Source organism: Megalobrama amblycephala, linkage group LG17 (assembly GCF_018812025.1).
Source record: "Megalobrama amblycephala isolate DHTTF-2021 linkage group LG17, ASM1881202v1, whole genome shotgun sequence".
Taxonomy (NCBI): domain Eukaryota; kingdom Metazoa; phylum Chordata; class Actinopteri; order Cypriniformes; family Xenocyprididae; genus Megalobrama; species Megalobrama amblycephala.
The window spans coordinates 9,990,496-10,007,749 of NC_063060.1; positions in this window are offsets into that span (position 1 = coordinate 9,990,496).

Sequence of the window (17,254 nt, forward strand, 5' to 3'; positions counted from 1 at the left end):
TCCAACATTGATAATAAGATGAAATGTAAAATCAGCATATTAAAAGGTGGCACTGAAGACCCAAAAAACTGGCCTCAAACTTTTGTCCAGTGAAAAACTTTAGATTGTGGAACTGCTGCAGAGGTGATCTGCCATTTCTGATAGCTGGTCAAGTGTCCGTGATGCCAACGTTACAGATATCACAAAATGGTAAAATAATTGGTGTGGTCAATATATCACTATATAATAATATGCTGTAAAACACATGGCAGCCCTTCATCGTAACGTATCGCATATGGTCTGTGTGAATTTCCTAAGTAAGACATGATCCTGGGTCAACATAATTTGTTGATCCTGGGTCAACATTCCTGTCCAAAAATTTAGTCCTAACCCAATCCATACCCTTATGCTGCGTTCACACCAAACGCGAATAGAGCGTCAAATTCGCGTCTACCGCGTCTAGTTTGCCGCTTGAACATTTTGAATGCATTCGCGCATTAGCGAACTAGACGCGCGTAAAAAACAAGCGTTTGAAGCGAAATTGACGCGCGTCCGAGGCGAAATCCGCTTCTTGTGGGAGGGGCAAGTGCTAGGCGGTTGTCTGTTTGCAAGATGGCTGATGCTGATCGTGCGTTCATCGAGAGAGCTACCGCTTTGTATTCGCGGGTCGATAAACGTGTACGTGACTCAAAAGTGAAATGTGTATTTACAACTTACCAGATTGCCCAGTCTCCTCACCGACACTCTTCCAAGCGAGGTCCTTTTTATTCTTGTCTCTATAGAAGTATGAACTTGTGTCATAAATCTCTGGGTGACTGCTCACTGATAATATCAGTCGTTCCTCCATTTTGAATGAGTGACTCCGGGCGGGCCTGCCGCCACAGCAGCAAGCAGGCTCCTGATTGGTTAACGCCAAAGTTAAAATTTTTCAACTCGGGCGTCAGACGCGTAAATGCACAAAAAGCACCATTCGCGCGTATCACGCGAAACGCTCAATTCGCGTCACCAATGAGCCGAATTCGCGTCTTCCGCGCCACGAGACCTCCAGACGCGCGTAAACGCGTCTTTACATTGACTTAACATTGAAATCATTCGCGCCAGACGCTCTAGTCGCGTTTGGTGTGAACACAGCATTAAACCTAAAGCCTGATTTATACTTGTTGCGTCTGCAAGTTCCAAAAAAAATGAAGTGTGCATTGAGTGCGCAGGAACCCATTTCACGTAGCGGGTGTGCATGGCATTTTTGCGCGGCACTGCATCCGAAAATGCACGACTTCGAGATGATTCTGGCCGAGCAGGTACATCTTACGAGGACCCAGTTTGCGCTTGTCCAAATTAATTGCATACATTTACAAAATTAGCTTACAATTGCAGAAATAAGCCTTTTCAATGACAATAATGGTCCATGTTTAATAAAAATGTTCATGAATTAAATAAAAATGTTTAATGAAATTAGAAAATATTTTAGAGATTGTTGTTTAATTTAGCTTTATGCATATGTTCTCATATTACTCTGTCGCCCCCTGTAGTTTCAAAGAATAGTACAACAGCGAACGCGTCAAGTATAAAAGCCTCATCCATTTGGGGAGGAGTATGTGCTGTCAGCGGAGGCTGAAAGTAAGGCGAAAGTATAAATCAGGCTTGACCCTACCTATAACATATCCCTAAAATCATAGGGAAATGGTGAATAACACTGATGTAGAAGCATCTAACCCTGGTTGTAAGCCTAAACTTGACATAAACTGTAAACTTGCCTCTCAAATCTGATTGGTTGATTGGAATGTTGTTCCAGAATCAACGAAGAAGTTGATCCAGGAACATGTATTTGGTGAAATCACGTTCACCTATCGCACATGTAGAACCAATACAGATGTAATATATGATTTATATTTGAATATGTATGCTATTGTTTGTAATGCGAATGTGTCCTTTTGTCATGTCCCTTTTTTTTGTGTTTGCATTTTAAACTCTCATTTTGCACATGTCCAAAAACTCAAAATCGAGGGTGATCTTCATCTCTTGCAAGGGTATCCTCCTCTTCCTCCTCCTTTCGGAGGGTTGAGGGAACAGGCAGGGAGTGAGAGGATGAACGGAAATGATTTGAGTCTAATTTTATCGCTCTTTGCCTGGAGTGTCGACACAATGTGGAGTCTGGTGCGCGTTTGGCAGCGGATCAGCGGCGATGCTGTTACCGTGCCAACTGAAGTCTGAGCGGTGCATGTGTTCACCAGCACGGCTCAGACTTCACAAGCGCAAACAAAAAGCAAGTTTGGAACAAACAAAAGCGTCGTCTGACACTGCCGGTAGGAACGGGCTTGTTTTTTTCTCTCTCTCTCTTTGTATTTTTATTTTTTTATTTTTGCGTGCTTCAAACAACACTTTCATGTTAAAGTGATGGAGCATTACTTTTGGCAACCGAGAATAAAAGCCAGAGTGTCGAAGGGTTTGAGAGACTGTTGATATTACTAGCATGGCATGGATACTAGCTCACACTGTTTGTAGATACGGAACGAAGGAAAGCCCTCCCACCTCACCAAGACTGTATAGTTAACACTCGTTTCTTGTGATGAGTATGTCAGAGTTTGAAACTGTAACTTTCTGAGAACTATTGTACTGAAATGCACTCAATAAAGACCTTGGAAAAGCTGAAGTCGAGCGAGTGATATCTTCATCCGGAGAGAGCTCTTGGTAATTCAGCACAGCCGCGGGTCAAACGTGCAGCCGCTCCGCTGCTGTTGTAAAGGGAGCATGTGTGTTTACGAGATCTGTTTGGAGTTTACAGACACTCTCGAGACCCTCGAGCCTTAAAGACAGCAGCGATGTGCTTACAAAGAACCACGGCAGCTGAAAGAGATGGTGAGAGACATTTTTTAGAGTAATAATTTGACTAACTAGGCATTAAAAGGATAGTTCAAGCAAAAATGTAATTCTGTCAAATTACTCACCCTCATGTCATTCCAAACCCCTAAGACGTTTCGGAACACAAATCTGAGAGCTTTCTGTCCCTCCATTGACAGCTACGTAACTACCACTTTGAGGCTTCAAAAAGTTCATGAATAGATTGTAAAACTAATCTGAGTGGTTTAGTCCAAATTTTCTGAAGAGACACAATCGCTTATATGATGAACATGAATTTAGGCTTTTATTCACATGTAAACATTCATCAACGCACATCAGTTGTGATAAACGGAAGCTCAAGCATGTTCGCTTGACGTGCGAGAACCAATGAGGTTCATTCTCGCGTGTCACGCAGCACGTTTGAGTTTCCGCAAGAGGTTTGTTCTCGCGCATCAATCAGGTTCGGCTGAGCTTCTGTTTATGTTCACTGATCAATGTTTATATGTGAACAAAAGCCTAAATTTAGAAAATTTGGACTGAACCACTCAATTCATATGGATTAGTTTAAAAATCTCTTTGTGAACTTTTTGAATTGTCAAAGTGGTAGTTGCATAGCTGTCTATGGAGGGACAGAAATTGCTCAGAATTCATTAAAAATATCTTCATTTGTGTTCCGAAATGAACAAAAGTCTTATGGGTTTGGAACAATATGAGGGTCAGGAAATGATGACTGAATTTTCCTTTTTTTGGGTGAACTACCCCTTTAAATACATATAGTTGTCCAGCAGTGCTCTGCTTTAGTAATTATTACTTTGAAAACAACTGACAGGGTTTGTGGTCAGAAAGATGTTTGAATGAGTATAGTGACTGTTGCGACAAACATACAAATTGAAACATTAAATGCTTGAGTCTTTTTTCCCCTGTTAATTTCATGTTTATTTTAGGGGTGTCAATTTAATGCATACATTTACTGTGATTAATTATTATAAGTAGTAATTTGTTATTATTATTATTATTGTGCAACAAAAAATAATGCACTCACACTGAGTGCAAATAGCTAGGCTATTTTTACTAACTCTGCCCATCATTACTTCGTTATTTTACATTTAATTCTAATTACATATTAAAGCAATAAGCCCCAAGAAGCCACGGTGTGCCTAAAACTCCCTTAGCTGTTATAAATTCACTGTAAACCACAGCTTTACGGGGCTTATTACTTTTACAAAACGGTTACCACACAATACAAATATTAAAGGTGCCCAAGAATGCTTTTTCACAAGATGTAATATAAGTCTAAGGTGTCTCCTGAATGTGTCTGTGAAGTTTCAGCTCAAAATACCCAATAGATTTTTTTTAATTAATTTTTTTAACTGCCTATTTTGGGGCATCATTAACTATGCACTGATTTTTTCAGAGCGCCGCCCCTTTAAATTGCGTGCTTCCTGCCACACAAGCTCTCGACTATATTACAGCGCATTTACAAAGTTCACACAGCTAATATAACCCTCAAATGGATCTTTACAAGATGTTCGTCATGCATGCTGTGTGCATACATCGAATCATGTGAGTAAAGTATTTATTTTTATGTTTACATTTGATTCTCTATGAGTTTGAGGCTATGCTCTGTGGCTAACGGCTAATACTAAGAATGAAGTTGTGTTTATGAATTATACAGACTGCAAGTGTTTAAAAATGAAAATAGGGACGGCTCTTGTCTCCGTGAATACAGTAAGAAACGATGGTAACTTTAACCTCATTTAACAGTACATTAGCAACATGCTAACAAAACATTTAGATAGACAATTTACAAATATCACTAAAAATATCATGCTATCATGGATCATGTCAGTTATTATTGCTCCATCTGCCATTTTTCGCTGTTGTTCTTGCTTGCTTACCTTGTCTGTGCACAGATCCAGACGTTAATACAGCCTTTCCTTGTCTAATGCTCGAACATGGGCTGGCATATATGCAAATATTGGGGGCGTACATATTAATGATCCCGACTGTTACGTAACAGTCGGTGTTATGTTGAGATCCGCGTGTTTTCCGGAAGTCTTTTAAACAAATGAGATTTACATAAGAAAGAGGAAGCAATGGGGTTTGAAACTCAGTGTATGTCTTTTCCATGTACTGAACTCTCGTTATTCAACTATGCCAAGATAAATTCAATTTTTCATTCGAGGACACCTTTAAAGCCAAAAAAAAATATGCATCAATGCAACTTTCATGAAAAATCATTAAAAGGCTTCCTTCTGCCGGAAAAAAAAATAGTCCTTGACCGTGAACAGCAACAGAAGTTACATTATTACGCCATTAGATGGCAGCAAAGATTGTCTTTATGAGCGAGTCACTCAGTCGCAAAGACTTTTACATTGAAAGTTGTTGTGAACACGGAACAAGACGCAAATGATAAATGCTTTGACAGGGCACAGGAAAACCCCTTAACTGTTAAAAGGACAAGATCACAGCAGACATTCAAATGGATTTTTATTATGAACATAGGACATGCTAAATCTGAATGCAGGTAATACACTCGGTCAATCGATATCTTTCTCACATTACTCTTCTATATAATACAGTAAGTTTCAATGAACAAAATCAATAGAGAACGAACATGTTTACATTGCTAAGAGAGAGGCAGCAACATACACTTTTGGTATGCGGTAACTTTACTTATGTAATGCGGTCAGCTGTATGTTTTCGGGAATTTTACAACGGCTTCAAACGTGGCTCAACCAATCAGAATCAAGGGCCGAAACTATATCCGTTTTATAATACTTTACTTACAATTTGTGGAAACCGGATGCCATTTGCTGATATTTATACTTTGTGCAAACAGTATCTAAGACTTTTAAAACTTTTAAATAGCATACTTTATTTTACACTTACAGTTAAAATAACCTCTGCTTTAACTGAAGGAAAGCTTTTTGTAAGACATTTTTCTACAAATGTAGCACTTTTAGTATCACCATCATGTTTTTACAGGTCACCTTCACGTTCTTACAAGAATAGATCAGCCGTAAACTGCTTTTACACACGCCCTTAATTTCTGGCCTAAGTTTACAGTGAACAGACACATTTTATTGTAAATAGATTGCTGTAGGCCAGTGGTAGACTGATGTTCAATTATATGGAAATAAAACACAAGATATTGACTTCTAAAGCCACTTTTTGTAAATGCAAAATATGCCACAATAATGAAATGTATTTAAATTCTCATTTTACTTAATTGACAGTCTCTGTTGACCATTTTTGCTTTTAAATTTCAAGAATGCTCTCTTGAGCTGTAAAATGATCATTTCAAACATGAATTGCACATGAAATGAGCTCGTGTCCAGGTATGCTGACCTCTTTCCCAGCATGCCCGACCAAGTTCTCAGGGCATTCATTAGAGACGTGTTTATTCCTCTCCTCCTTTTATTTCATTATCCGGTGGGATCGAGCCCCGTATGGAACATGACACTTCATTTCTCAGAGAGCTCCTCCTAATGGAAAAGACCAATGCAAGGTCACTGAGACTGCATAATTGCGACTCTACAAGAGCAATAATTGACAGTTATGCATTTTTAATGGCTATTTATATGGATAATTCTCCACATGGCTTACTCTCCGAAACATTTGTTTAAATTGATATGTTATCTTTATTGATATAATTAAAGTGGAGGGAATTGTGTTTGTAAGGGCTGGGAGAGAATACATAAGATACTTACTGACGTATAATTAATGGCATTGGAGTGTGTGTGTGTGTCTGTGAGAGAGTGTGTGTGTGAGAGAGAGAGAAAGTGTGAGTGTGTGTTCTGGAGAGACTTGACATGTAATGTCTCCTTTATTGATTCAGTGGAGCAGATAAAACCTCTATATTTGTGAATAGAAACAAACAGCAGATTCTTAAACAGTTCCACAAAGCACAATGTGCATCACAAAGGTAAAAGAACCGATAAACACAATAAACATTTTCATGAGACTTTTGGAGATGGTAATTCAATTTATTTGATGTATTTTGGCCACTACCAAATCATAGATATGAATACAGTAGTATGATTATGACATATTACAGTATATAGAGTGTACAACATTATATTATACACAGTAGGCCTATACAACCAGAAAGGATGATCATTCAAGGGTGATGAAACTGAGCTGCTGAATATGATTGATCTTCTCACCAAATATTGTTGTGTTTGTGCAATTTTGAACCATACTTTTTTTTTTTACCGGTAAGTATTTTGTAATTTGCACATAACTACACATGGCGCTCCAGGATCTCAGCAAATTATTTGATTAATCTCATAACAGAAATTGCAGTGCAGTATCCTATTGACATTCACAGGACAGAATTAAAATGCCCTATTTTTTTTTTTTTCTTTTTACCTTTCATGTAGTGTGTAAAATAGCTGTTCGTGAATGTAGAAGGTCTGCAAAGTTTCAAAGATGAAACATTGACAACATGTGTGCTACAAATACTCACAATGCAACCAAATACATAAACATACTGCAAACACTCACAGCGCAAGCAAATACAGAAACATGCTGTAAATACTCACAGCGCAACCAAATACAGAAACATACTGCAAATACTCACAGCGCAACCAAATACAGAAACATGCTGCAAATACTCACAGCGCAACCAAATACAGAAACATACTGCAAATACTCACAACCACCAAATACAGAAACATGATGCAAATACTCACAATGCAACCAAATACAGAAACATGATGCAAATACTCACAATGCAACCAAATACAGAAACATACTGCAAATACTCACAACCACCAAATAAGAAACATTCTGCAGATACTCACAGCACAATCATATACAGAAACATACTGCAAATACTCACAACGCAACCAAATACAGAAACATACTGCAAATACTCACAGTGCAACCAAATACAGAAACATACTGCAAATACTCACAACCACCAAATACAGAAACATAATGCAAATACTCACAGCGCAACCAAATACAGAAACATACTGCAAATACTCACAACCACCAAATACAGAAACATGATGCAAATACTCACAATGCAACCAAATACAAAAACATGCTGCAAATACTCACAACCACCAAATACAGAAACATACTGCAAATACTCACAGCACAACCAAATACAGAAACATGCTGCAAATACTCACAATGCAACCAAATACAGAAACATACTGCAAATACCCACAACCACCAAATAACATGCTGCAGATACTCACAGCACAATCATATACAGAAACATACTGCAAATACTCACAACGCTACCAAATACAGAAACATACTGCAAATACTCACAGCGCAACCAAATACAGAAACATAATGCAAATACTCACAACCACCAAATACAGAAACATGATGCAAATACTCACAACCACCAAATACAGAAACATGATGCAAATACTCACAATGCAACCAAATACAAAAACATGCTGCAAATACTCACAACCACCAAATACAGAAACATACTGCAAATACTCACAATGCAACCAAATACAGAAACATGCTGCAAATACTCACAGTGCAACCAAATACAGAAACATAATGCAAATACTCACAGCGCAACCAAATACAGAAACATACTGCAAATACTCACAACCACCAAATACAGAAACATGATGCAAATACTCACAATGCAACCAAATACAAAAACATGCTGCAAATACTCACAACCACCAAATACAGAAACATGATGCAAATACTCACAATGCAAACAAATACAAAAACATGCTGCAAATACTCACAACCACCAAATACAGAAACATACTGCAAATACTCACAGCACAACCAAATACAGAAACATGCTGCAAATACTCACAATGCAACCAAATAAAGAAACATACTGCAAATACTCACAACCACCAAATAAGAAACATGCTGCAGATACTCACAGCACAATCATATACAGAAACATACTGCAAATACTCACAACGCAACCAAATACAGAAACATACTGCAAATACTCACAGCGCAAACAAATACAGAAACATAATGCAAATACTCACAACCACCAATACAGAAACATGATGCAAATACTCACAGCGCAACCAAATACAGAAACATACTGCAAATACTCACAACCACCAAATAAGAAACATGATGCAGATACTCACAGCACAATCATATACAGAAACATACTGCAAATACTCACAATGCAACCAAATACAGAAACATACTGCAAATACTCACAACCACCAAATAAGAAACATGATGCAGATACTCACAGCACAATCATATACAGAAACATACTGCAAATACTCACAACGCAACCAAATACAGAAACATACTGCAAATACTCACAGCGCAACCAAATACAGAAACATAATGCAAATACTCACAGCGCAACCAAATACAGAAACATTCTGCAAGTACTCACAACCACAACGGAAATGTTTCAAGCACAAAGATGCCTCAGCGGATAATCTCAATATACAAATATACACTGAATTACAGTATTTACAAAAAAAAAAAATAATAATTCTTGGTGAGTACTCACAAACATTATCTGTTATGTCTTAAGTGAACGTTTAACTGTTAGGGAAAAACATCTGATGTGTAACATATTAGATCTGTGTGGTATAGTAGGTCTTAATAAATAGGCTGTCTGTTTCATAAATGTTAATCAAACAATTGTAGAATCATGGAAAAAAAAATTTATATTTTATATTTTTTGCTATAGATATGGGTTTTGACTTGGTTTTTACCGAATTTGTTCCTTTTACCAGGGATTTTAAGGTATGGTTGCTAGGTGATATTGTTTTGGAACACTCAGAAAGCTTTAACTCTATTTTTCTCAAAATTGACTTTGTTGACTCTAGCGACTTCATATAGGTGTAGCTTAGTCTTGTTTTGTTTTTTTGGATTCCAACAAATTATATATCATTTTGAAGGTTTTTTTAATAGAGAATGTGAGAATATCAATAACTAACTTTTGAAACTTTGCTCATTGTGACTCATTTTACCAGCACGGGTCAGATTTTGAGTAATTTCAGTGAGTTTCTGTATTTGGTGGCATTGTGAGTATTTGCAGCACGTGTTGTCAAACTGACGAAGATGTTTTCTTAATTTGCTGGTATTTTTTTCTATTTGCATGTGTTTTCTTCAGTTGTAGCGCGTTGAGCTCTCTCAGCCACCGTAAAGAACCAATTCTGAACTGCCTGAAATGAGTCGTCAAAAATTCCAGTCTTACTTCATGCTTGAATCTGCATATTGGTAACACATTTGCATAATGCCTGCCTATGGTCTTCATTGGCTGCCCTTGAACAACGTCTACTTTGACGGTCCTCAAACACTGTAGTTGTAGCTGAGGCCTGGAAGTGTTTGGTTCATGTTGTCAGCATGTTGAGAAGATGCTACTTTCTGTACTGTGAAAGCACTTTGCATGCACTTCCAAAGGATGAGGGCTCTGGCTCGAATTGATACAGTAAAACCAATGCCATCGTTACTGTTTGTATCACTTTGTATATCACTTTGAAATAGCCTTATTGTAAGTTGTCGATGTGATGTGTGTAGAGAAATGATTGCGACGTTTTAGTTTTATAACGCTGGCTTTCCGAGTCATCCTGTAGACAGCTTAACTCCTGCCTGAGTTCTGTGCTGCACTACATTTTCGATGGAAATAAACAGCATGCCTCTGCATCCCAATAGGGGTTTAGAGAAACTTCCATCAGGATTTTTTAAAGAATTTATATAGTCATACGGTTGTGTAAAGGTCACCTGAATGCTGTTCCTCTAATGCATTCATACCATGCACAGATATGGAATGTGATGGAACAGGTATCCCACTTTGCCTTTTTTTTCCCCCTCTTGAAATAAACAAAAAATGACTCCTGATATTTTTAATACAAATTTAGTATTAAAAAGCTCTTGAACACATTCCATGCACTTAATTGACTATACAGGTACAATAACCAGTCTACAAGTTATTAATATTCAAACATAAATACTGCAATACAGCCTAACAGGATAAACAATATAAACAATGCTGTGATTTGGCATTAAGCCTCACATATTTATTTCAATAAACAATTCGTATTGAGTATCTTACATTTTAGACAAACCCAAAACTTGGCCAGTTTTTATTTTTTCCAAAACTGTTGAAAAGTTTGGGGTCGATAAGATTTTTAATGTTATTGAAAGAAGTCTCTTATGCTTAACACGCCATTTATTTGTGATGTCAAAGCTGTATTTTCATTGCCTGGCAAGTCCAGAACAAGATATATCAGTCTGGTCAGTCCGCCCTCCGTCGTGCTTCGAGTCAACTCCAAACCGTACCGTGCAATCAGATTTGTTTATTTCAGTGACGCAAACAGCGTCACTCTAGTGCGGCGAATGTCCCTTCAATATCAACAAAGATTGCGCACGGGAGAGCCGCGAGTTTGTTTTGTTCAGCCGTGAATTCAGTTTTAAATGACCAAAAACACATTAATTATTTACTTTTCGCTGTTGACTCTCTTGTCGCTTTGCCAACGTCATATCCGCCCTTCTCTGATTGGTTTACTCCGCTTCCTGTTTGCTCGGATTTGCTCCGCCCTAGAAATCGAATTGATTCAATGGCGACCAGACTCATCCGCTGGTACAGTGGTGAGGCTGGATTTTCCAGGCAAGTATTTTCAGCATCATTACTCCAGTCTTCAGTGTCACATGATCCTTCAGAAATCATTCTAATATGCTGATTTTCTGCTCAAGAAACATTTCTGGTTATTATCAATGATGAAAGCAGTTGCGCTGATTAATATTTTTTGTGGAAACTGATATATTTTTTCAGGATTCTTTAATGAATAGAACGTTTAAAGGAACAGCATTTATTTGTAATAGAAATCTTGTGTAAACTTATGTCTTTACTCCAACTTTTGATCAGATGAATTGTGGTATACAAGTAGTCATTTCTTTCAATAAATAAATAAATAAATAAACAAATCTAACTGACCTCAGTCATATGAATGGTAGTGTAAATAGTTCAAAAATAAGATGAATGGTTTTAATAAAGCTCTGCATATTTTTTATTTATATATATATATATATATATATATATATATATATATATATTTATATATATATATATATATTATTATTAGTGTTTTTCATGCCTGGTGATGTTTGTTACAAATAATCGTGCAGTTGCATTATTGCTCAGACATAAATCAGACACAATTTTTGGCTATTTTGCATAATGTCTGGTGCATGTTGTTTATTCAGCCACAAAATAAAAGCTTATTTATAGCTACAGCGTTCCGTTCGGCTCAACACCAAAAATAAGTAAATAATAATATAGGAGGAAACTGTGTTGACTATGGGTCATTATATTTACTTACATACTTTGGCAAATTTCAGACATAAACAATGCAGAGTATACAGAAGTGTCCAGGGAATTTACCATTTTTTAGAAACAAGCCTGGCCATTTGTAGTTTTGCACAGTGCTTTTCAATGCTACAATGTCATGAACCTTGCAAACTGTGACAAAATCCAGTGCTATATGATTTCCTCACCTTTACACTTTAAACTCTTCCTAAACTTACACTTTAAACAAATTAATGAGATGAACTATCAGCTATTTCCAATGCACAATGAAAAGGGGCAAAAACTTTTTAAAGTACCATATTTTGAAATACGTACTGTTAAATATTACAGTATTTTTTTTATTTTTTTATCAAACTATGTATTTATATGAAGCAAATGAGGTCTGGGTTAATCATGAATATCATCTGACCCCAGAACTCAAATTCAAGAAACCCTTGTATGAACATGAATATGGTTGTTATTTAGCTGTAGGTACTATATAGGCAATTGCTAGTTAAGTCAGAATTGTGAGATATAAAACCACAATTCTGACTTTTTTTATCACACAATCAAGAGATATCACAAGATATAAACTCACAACTTTGAGTTACAAAGTCAGAATTTTGACTTTTTTTGTCACAATTGGACATTATAACACAATTGCAAGTTTATATCTCACAATTCTGACTTTATAACTTGCAATTCTGACGTTATAACTCGCAATTCTGACTATAACTTGCAATTTTGACTTTATAACTCGCAATTCTGACTTTGTATCACACAATTCTGACTTTATATCATGCAGTTCTGACTTTATAACTTGCCATTTTGACTTTATAACTTGCAATTCTGACTTTATAACTTGCAATTCTGACTTTATAACTTGCAATTCTGACTTTGTATCATGCAATTCTGACTTTATATCATGCAGTTCTGACTTTATAACTTGCCATTTTGACTTTATAACCTGCAATTCTGGCTTTATATCATGAAATTCTGACTTTATAACTCACAATTGTGAGTTTTTCCTGAGAAAAAAGTCAGAATTGTGAGATAAAAAGATGCAATTACCTTTTTTATTTTTTTTATGCCATGGCGGAAACAAGCTTCCATAAGATGCATTTGAGCAAATTTGCTTTGTATTTATCAGAGGACGTGAAAACTAGACTGTCAGGCAGAGGCCTCTCTCTCTCTCTATAAATATTCACAGGGCAATCACCCGCTGAAGAGGATTGCCTCTCAGCATGCCATCATGAAAGAGCGAGAGATTGATGGAATGAAAAAGTGAGCGAGACAAAGAAAGGAAAAAAAGCCACAGATGACACAGATTGAGGTAAAAGGAAAGAACAAACAACAATACAACAAAAAATGATGATACACAGGAAAGGCCACGTCTAATAGAGTCATACCTAATAGATATTCTGATGAATGCCTAACAAAACGGAGCCGCGTGTCTGTCCGCAGCCCATTGTTCATCTTGGTGTATTCTGGCTCCTGCGCTCTGATTGGCCACAGCGGGTGATGCGTAATAAGCAGGTAGAAGCCTCTCATCAGAATCCACATCGTGCCTCTTTTGTCCTCCTTGAGCCCCTGTAGCTCAGAGGCAGTCTGGGAAACGGTGGTGTGGTGACATGTTTACCATGGCCCCTGTAATATCGAGAGTGTTTTTAACAGCCTTTAAGGGTATTATTAATAGCAATATGCAGAGTGTTTGGCAGAGAGGCTCTTTGAATATGGATGTGTTTTGGAGTGCTGGGTTTAATGTGGCTTTAAAATGCTTCTACTATCCCAGCGAGCTTCTCCCCGCAGCTCACGTACAGCTGCCGGATCTGGCTGGACTCCAGCACTAATGCGTTTGAGCAAACTCTTCGACAGTGCGTGTGCGCAAGAGACAGATTCGAGTAGGTGGAGGCCTGTAGGTGTATGGGATGCGTGTTTGTGTTTTCAGACATTTGAGAGCTTCACTGTTTACTGGAAAGTGTCCAACCTGAGCGTGCATGTGTGCTTTGTTTAGGCCTACTGGAAAATCCAGCTAAAACCAGCTTCTCATAGTTACTAGCTGGTCTAAGGTGGTCATTCTAGTCTCAATTTCAATTCATGAATGTGAATTTCTACCTGCCTACCATATTGTCTGTCTGTCTGTCTGTTCTGCTGTAACTTGTGCCATACAAAAGTTTTACACTGAGAAATTTATCTAAAATGCCTCAAGATTTCTGTCTCCAGATCTGTATAATATTCCCTGATTTAAGCCAGTGCTGCCTGTCTTGTATTATAGAAAGAATATCTGTGGTTCGATGGACTCATCTTTTATTCTGATGAGAAACAAAACCAGTCTTTTTAAAATATGTTGAGTATATCAAGCAATTTAGAAATGGAGAAATTAATGGAATAGTTAGCATACTTGATGAAAAACAAAACCAGTCCTTCAAAATCTCAGTTCATCCTTGATTCTTGATTTTATTTTTAATGTGATGTGAAGTGAGGTTAATATTTGCTTCAAATTCAAGAGACAGAAAACTAAAATACAATGTTAAACTAAACAAAAAAGCTAAATAACTTGTGTTTGCATTACACTGTTTGCTAATTGTGTGCAGCGTCTTTATATCCGTATTTGTGCAGTATCATGCTATTGAGTATGTACTGTAATTGTGAGTGTGTTTACCATAGGCCACTTCACTCCTGAGTTCGTTGCGCTACTCTCAGCCTCCTGCCTGAAACCTCATCATGATTTTAATCATCAGACTGCGACTCCATAATTATCCATCCCAGCATGCGCATGACTGCAAGTGTAGTCTGTTTCGGTACCCAGCGCTGCTAGGAGAAACAGGGCAGCCACTTTGACCTTCACTTCCTGTTTATTGTTTTTTGTTTGTTTGTTTGTTTTACTTGCTGCTTATTTACTGTGGCTTAAGTGATTACTACACCTCTGGAAATAAGAGAATAGACCAGATTTATCCAGCCAAATCCCATTTAATCTTGTTTAGTCGGTGGATTAGCATGGATTCAGATGATGTAGCTGTTCACATAAAATTGAAGATCCCAAGTTTACTTTGATGATCAGGCTGATTACTCTCAACAACACCGGTTTTAACGGTGTGTGTGTGTGTGTGTGTGTATATATATATATATATATATATATATATATATATATATATATATATATATATATATATATATATATATATATATATATATATATAAATAAAGTGAGATTAAATACATACAGTATATTTGTGTTATTTAACATGTTTTAATTATTGTAGGTTTGTGTAATATTTTGAGTTTAAATTTCACTGTTTTTCATTTCATTTTGTGAAATGGGGACAGGAGAAGTATGAGTATCAGTCAATAAATGGGAAAACATAAAGGGGAAAATGTTACTTGCATTATTAACTTGAAGAAGTAACTCAAATATTATGTTTTAAATTTAAAAGTAATGTGTTCTTTTACTAGTTACTTGAAAAATGTGTTTCTTGTAATGTGTATACCCCCAAGTGTGTGTGTGTGTGTGTGTGTGTATATATATATATATATATATATATATATATATATATATATATATATATATATTATATTATATACATTTCACAAAATGAAAAACAGTGAAATTTAAACTCAAAATATTACACAAACCTACAATAATTAAAACATGTTAAATAACACAAATATACTGTATGTATTTAATCTCACTTTATTAACCAATGTCTTTGCTTCGATGATCCTATTTAGCCATACTAATAAGTAAAAATGACTTTAGTTAAACACCATGTTTGTCTTTAATTAATTAATTTAATTGCTGAAGTAAGAGGTTTGAACTTTCTTCTCCTGCATCCAATTCTTCTGCAATCCAGAATGGTAGAATTGATGTCCGACCTAGGAAAATTGGCTAATTTGCACTTTATTCAAACTTTATATTGAATATTTATTATAGATTTTGTATGCATTTTGTGAAGTTGTGCCTGGAGTGTAAAACTAATGATGATAAAACTAAAATATGTGTTCCATAGTGGCCATACCAAGCTTGCAGTCATTATGCAGCCTAAAATTCAATAAAATAACTATGTGGCCAGCATTAGATATTATTAGATTTAGATAGAGTTTAGTGGGTTTTTGTAAAAATGGCCAGATGGAAGGAGCTGTCCTCTGCAACCACGGAGGATATTGTTAAAATGGCTAAATCTAGTCATTCGGTTTTGGATATTGCTCATGTGCTGGATGTCAATGGTCACAATGTCCACATCATTATTTCAAAGCACAGTGAGACCACTGCCATGCAGAATGTAAAGCGCTATGGCGGGTCAAGAAAGACTACTGAGCATGTTGACTGGAGGATAAAAATCACCTGAATGTGGGACCACCTCAAAACAGCTTCTAAAGTCCTGGATGAGACCTCCAACCTCCATCTTAAACTGTAAGCCAACGGCTACATGAGGCTGGACTGAGAGGTTGTGTACCAGTAAAGAAACTTTTGTTTCTGTCATGACAACTCTCGGAGTGTTTGGTATGGTAATGGATATGACAATGTAGATATTTGGTCTTGGTGGAATAGATCTGCTACGCTGCTGCTGCTTAATTGCTGCTGCTGCTGCTGCAGAGCAAGTACGGGACTTGCTACTGCCAATACATACACGACCCACTGCTGTGAGCAAGTAAGATATGCTGTTGCTGTACAATATAGCATACATGAATGACCGTAGCAGATCTGTACAGGTGGAGCTGGGGAAGGTGGAGGGTTTCTGAAGCACGCTGCGCTACTAAGCAATGCTAACTCATGTATTTAAAGATTAAGCATGCAAGCTCATTGGCTACTAATACAGCAGGAACCAATCATCTATGACCTATAGATAATGATGTGATAATTAGCATGTTGTGTTAAAGGACCTGTAGTAGCAATAATCTTTGTTGTTCTCGGGCAAAGAATTGACTCAGGTCTTCGTTCAGATTTCAATGGTTTACTGAATGTTCTTGTACAATAAACAGGAATAAAATAAACTCCGGTCAAAAACTGTGTAGCTCCCTCTTTCTTTCTTTCTTTCTCACAAAGGGGTGCCAAAAACAAAGGGCGCCAAGGCAGTCCAATAATAAAACGGAGCAAACCATTACAGAATAAACATGGGGGTGTTTAACAAATATACATATATATCCAAACACATAAAAATGTATCTT